Here is a 6,265-nt window from a genome sequence, read left to right on the forward strand (position 1 = left end):
AAATAAATAAATGTTAAAAAAAAATTTTTTTTAAGTCGTTTCTAGTGGGAGGGTGAAGCCTTCATCATAGCATTTACCCTCTTCCCGGGGTGGGGCTGGAAATGGGCCACCATAACTAGAGATTGGGGTTAGAATTTCTTTGTTCTAAGGGGTGGGGGTGGAGAGGGCTATTAAACCTTACAATGAAACAAAGAAAACAGAAGTGATTTTGTGTGAAGGAAAAGAGACTGTGGAGGCCAGAGGCAGTAGGGGTTAAGGTCCTTGGGAAAAGTGAGGCCTGTTTACTGGGTGTGGTCCTGGGGAGCAGTCTGTGGCCCTGGGAGGGCCCCAGTCAGGGAAGCAGCAGCAACATTGCCAGAACTACTTCAGGCAGAGGACTAGGAATTGCAAGGGGCTTGGGTGGGAATGGATTTACTTTTATAGACTTGGGATCAACTCAGGGGCTGAGTTGGACTGGAACTGAAGAATCAGCCCCTTCCCTTCCTGTGCTGGTGCTTGACCCAAGTTCCCACACAAGGCCTCAGGATACTCGTAAATTCCCAAGTGTGGCTCTCAAGCTTTATTCTTCGGAATTACCTGAGGTGGTTGGGGGAGAGGGTAGTTAAGCATTCACATTCTCCGTTAAAATTCTCCTTCACTAGATCTGGGGTGGAGCCAGGAATCTGCAACTGTAGCAGTTGCCCTGAAACTAAAATACAAATGGGCTCTCTGACCACCCATATAAACACTGCCCCAGGGCAATGGTGACCTTTCGGAGACCAGCATCTCCAAAAGAAAGAGAAAGAAAGAAACAAAAGAAAGGTAGGGAGGAAGGAATGAAGGAAGGAAGGGAGGAGGAAAGGAAGAGAGGAAGAAAAAAGAAAGAAAGGAAGAAAAGGAAGAAAAAAGAGAAATTATTGCTCCTACAGGGCGCCTGGGTGGCTCAGTTGGTTGAACGTTCAACTTTGGCTCAGGTTATGATCTTGTGGTCTGTGAGTTCGAGCCCCTCCTCGGGTTCTGCACTAACAGTGCAGACAGAGCCTGCTTGGGATTCTCTGCCTCTCCCCCAGTTGCACTCTGTCTCTCTCTCCTCAAATAAATTAACTTAAGAAGAGTTGCTCCTAGTACAGTTTCTTTATTTCAGTTACGTATTCATGTACATGTGTGAGCACTGGGGACTGAATGTATTTGTTTTTTTTTTTAAGATTTTATCTTTAAGTGATCCTTGTGCCTAACATGGGGCTCAAACTCATGACCCTGAGATCAAAAGCCACACGCTCTCCTGACTGAGCCAGCCAGGCACTACCAAATGTATTTCTTATTGAGAATCAGGGTCAAAAAGTTTGGCGCTGCTGCTCTCAAATGACCTCTGGAGCTTTGGTGGGAGTGAGGAGGGCTGTACTTGAACTTTAGGGCTTGCTTAGGCAGAACACCCTGAGCTGGGGACAGAGAAGAATGGACACTTTTGTTACGTTTTAGTCATTCAGCAGATTTATTGAGCACCTACCTATATGCTGGGCCGTATTTAAGACGCTGAGAATACAACCTTAAAGAAGAACAAAGTCTACTCTCCTGAACAAACAAAATAAAAGGACATGTAAATAATGTTGGTAAGTGAGAAGAGCTATATGAAAAGTACTCAAGCACATAGAAACAGGGCTTGAGGGAGGGCTGATCTAGAAAGGATGATGGAGGAGGTCTCTTGGAGCAGCAGCGTGGTGACTGGAAAAAGACAGCAAGCAAACCATGAGAAAATCGGGGGAAGGAGCTTTCCAGGCAGAGGAACCACCAAGAGCAAAATTTCTTTTTATGCCAGGAACTCTGCTCCCCCCTCACCAAAGAACCACACACAATTTACATTCTGAAAAGGTGCTATATATTTACATCCTCACACACAATAGAATATCCTTTAGCCCCTACCATATGACATAGGTGGGAACATGGAGAGGCCGCTTTTAGGCAACAGGCTTGAGCAATAAAAACCTGACTAAGGTGAAAGGGCCCCAGTGATCCCCAGGCTGAATGCAAACAGGTTCACTAAGCGACCCACCTCATAATATCATCCACAGGCCCTAACTTACCAATAGGGTACTTAGAACCAGGTACAGTTACCATAAAAGGAAAATTCCATGCATTCCTGTACCTCACTCAGTGCTTAACTGTAGCCCCCCACCGCTGCCTCCTGGTAGACAGTCTCTCTTTTGCTGTTCTGCCTGCTTGCTCTCTTGTGGTGTATTCAATAAACTTCTATCTCCTTTGTTTTGCTTTAGGTGAATTCTTTCACCACCCAAGCCGCCAGCCTCCACCCAATCTGGTTGCCGCACAGAGCATATTTATTTTTATAAAATTGGGATTATCTGGGGTTGCCTGGGTGGCTAGTTGGTTAAGCATCCAAACTCTCGACTTTGGCTCAGGTCATGATCCCATCGTTCTTGGAATAGAGCCCCACATCAGGCTTTGCACTGACAGTAGAGAGGCTGCTTGGGATTCTCTCTCCCTCTCTCTCTCTCTCTCTCTCTGCCCCTCCTCCACTCATGCTTGCCCACATGCTCACTCTTTCTCTCTCTCTCTCTCAAAATAAACTTAAAAAATGTATATATATGTGTATGTATGTATATATATATACATACGTGTATATATATACACATACATGTATATATATATATAAGAATATATATATACATACATACACATATATATACATACATATGTATATACACATACATATATATAGGCACCTGGGTGGCTCAGTCGGTTGAGCATCCGACTTCCGCTCAGGTAATGATCTCACAGTCTGTGGGTTCGAGCCCTGCATTGGGTTCTGTGCTGACAGCACAGAGCCTGCTTGGGATTCTCTCTCTCCCTCTCTCTCTTCCCCTCCCCCATTTGTGCACATGCACTTTCCCTCTCTCTCTCAAAATAAATAAACATGAAAAAATTAATTTAAAAAATCTTTTTCAAAAATATTCAGTGAGCATCTACTATGTGCTAAACCTATACTGTTCAATACCATAGCCACTAACCACAGATGGCTTCTTAAGTTACATTAAAATTAAATACAATTTAAAATTTAGGGGCATCTGGATGGCTCAGACAGTTAAGCATCCAACTTCGGCTCAGGTCATGATCTTGCAGTTCATGAGTTCAAGCCCAGCTTTGGTCTCTGTGCTGGCAGTTCAGAGCCTGAAGCCTGTTTCAGATTCTCTCTCTCTCTCTCTCTCTCTCTCTCTGCCCCTCCCCCACTTGTGCACGTGCTCTCTCTCTCTCTCTCTGTCTCTGTCTCTCTCAAAAATAAACATAAAGGGGCGCCTGGGTGGCGCAGTCGGTTAAGCGTCCGACTTCAGCCAGGTCACGATCTCGCAGTCCGTGAGTTCGAGCCCCGCGTCAGGCTCTGGGCTGATGGCTCGGAGCCTGGAGCCTGTTTCCGATTCTGTGTCTCCCTCTCTCTCTGCCCCTCCCCCGTTCATGCTCTGCCTCTCTCTGTCCCAAAAATAAAAAAATTAAAAATAAATAAATAAATAAATAAATAAACATAAAAAAAAAGTTTTAAAATTCAGGGGGCATCTGGATGGCTCAGTCAGTTAAGCATCTGACTCTTGATCTAGGCTCAGATCATGATCTCTCCATTTGTGAGTTTGAGGCTCACATTGCTGATGGTGCAGAGCCTTGTTGGGATTCTTTGTCTCTCCTCTCTGCCCCTCACCTGCTTGTTCTCTCTCTCTCTCTCTCTCTCTCAAAAAAAAAATAAATAAATAAACTTTTTTAAAAAAAAGTTCAGTTCTTCAGGGGCACCTGGGTGGCTCAGTTGGTTGAGTATCCAACTCTTGGTTTCAGCTCAGGTCATCATCTCAAGGTTCATGGGTTCAAGCCCCATATCGGGCTCTTCATGGAGCCTGTTTGGGATTCTCTCTCTCCCTCTCTCTCTGCCCCTCCCACCTCTCAAAATAAATAAACTTAAAAAAAAAAACAAACAAACAGTTCTTCAGTTGCACTAGCCACACTTCAGGTGCTCAGTAGCCACATGTGACTTGAGGCCAGCATATCGAAAAGTACAAACATAGAACATTTCCATCATAGCAGAAATTTCTATTGCAGTGCTGTGCTGGATCTTGTATTAGACATCAGCAATAAATACAGGTGTAAACAAGACTGTGTCATTGCCTTTATGGAGCTCATAATCCAGTGAGATAAGCCAATAAATGGGAAATCACACAATGTTAGGGAAAGTGTGGGGGCCTTGGAAGCACAAAGGAAGGGTAGCTAACTCAATCTGGAGGAAGAGAGAAATGGTTAGGGAAGACCTGAGGGTAGAGAGGGAGATGGCCTCTAAGCTGAGGATAGTTAGCCAGACGGACAGGTGAGATGCCCTGGCCAGAGGGAACACTGTGTGCCAGGATTCAAAGGCAGCAGCAAGGTGAGCCAAGAAGCTGCAAGTAGGTTAGACCATTGAAACCTACAGTGTGGTTGCCAGAGGTGGAAGCTGAGGCTAAAGAGATATAGACCAAGCCTTATTGACCTAGTGAAGGAATTTGGACTTTATTTTGAATATCAGTTATCTATGGTCTATAACAAACCACCCCCAAAGCTTAGTGGATTAAAATGACAAGTGTTTAGGGGCGCCTGGGTGGCTCAGTCGGTTAAACAGCCGACTTTGGCTCAGGTCATGATCTCGTGGTCCGTGAGTTCGAGCCCCGCGTCGGGCTCTGTGCTGACAGCTCAGAGCCTGGAGCCTGTTTCAGATTCTGGGTCTCCCTCTCTCTGACCCTCCCCCGTTCATGCTCTGTCTCTCTCTGTCTCAAAAATAAATAAAAGTTAAAAAAAATTAAAAAAAAATGACAAGTGTTTATTTGCTCACAATTCTGTGGGTTGGCAAATTGGGGCTGAAACTCAAAAGTAGCATGATGTCACTTCTACCACATTCTATTCATCAAAATAAGTTACTAGACCAGCCCTGATGGGAGAAACTACAAAGAATTTGTGGCCAGTTTTAATCTATCACACTCTGGCATGATGTTGGCTTGAAACTAGGTGGTGGGTAGAGAGAAGTGGACAGATTTTTTTTTTAAAAGGCTATTTCAGGGGAAGAATTCAGAAGTCTTGGGGTTTGTTCTGGAACAAAGAAGAGAGAGTGAAGTTACAAAGTTACAAATGACTCCAAGATCCTTGGTGTGGGTGGGTGATTGGTGAATGGTAGTGCCCAGCACTCAGAGAGAAAAGAGGAAGAACAGGTTTGGGGGGAAGATGATGTTTCCAGGGTGAGTCACGTTGAGAATGAAGTGTATTTTATTCAGCCAGGTGGAAAAGGACAGAAAGCAGGTGGATTTACAGGTGTAGAGAGAAGTCTGGCTAGAGATACCAGTTTGGGAGTCTCAGGTGCCTTAAACCTGAAGCCTTTTCTGGAAGAAAATCTTGAGGGCAGGGATCAGGTAAGTCAACTCTCTAAGCTACCCTGAGCCTAGCCCAGTGCCTGAGGGCAAAACAATCAGTCTCTCCTGGTTGAAGTCTACGAGGTTGTTGTGGGCAAAAGAGATTGAGTTTGTAGAGAGAGCCCTCAGTTCTGAACTAAGATCAGTGATGCATGGGGGTAGACCTCAGCTCCTGTCAGAAAAGTAAGGAGTGCATCATCAGGGAGGGAAGTCAACAGAGGCAAAGGATCCCCCATCAGGACTGTTGTGGAGGATATTCCCTCTTCGCATTGGAAGATAGAGCCAATGGCCAGCTCTGTTATTCTGTGAAGGTAACTTCCTCTTGCCACCCCTACTCCTGTTCCCACAGTCACCCAGCTTTCAGAAACTCCACATGTCTTTGTTGTAGGTGATTCTGCTGGGAGATCAGGCCTGCAGCAGATCCCTACTAGGTGCAAGAGAAATGTTGGCTAGGATGCCATTCATCCATTCATTCGTTCATCCATCCATCCATCCATCCATCCATCCATCCAACAAACCGTTACTCTGCACCAAGCCCTGTGCGCTAGGAATACAGAAATGAATAGACTCTAGTCTGAAAGCAATGCAACTCCAGCTGCTGTTCGTTTCTGGAACTGTCTTCCCACTGGATCTCAAGATGATACTGAGGGGTCTTTTTGCTGTGGTGCTGGGCTGTAACGGTTTGATGAAAGAAAGAATGAAAGGAATAGGAGTGGGGGGACCTGGGAAAGGGTCCAAGGGAGAGATCACGGGGTGGAATCATGGAAAACTCCAAAAACTAAAACAACACCTCCAAGGGGGCGAATAACTATTTAAAAGATGACATTTATTCAGTACTTTCTCGGTGACTCTCTCGGTGG

The sequence above is a fragment of the Neofelis nebulosa genome, chromosome 12 (genome assembly GCF_028018385.1).
Source record: "Neofelis nebulosa isolate mNeoNeb1 chromosome 12, mNeoNeb1.pri, whole genome shotgun sequence".
Taxonomy (NCBI): Eukaryota; Metazoa; Chordata; class Mammalia; order Carnivora; family Felidae; genus Neofelis; species Neofelis nebulosa.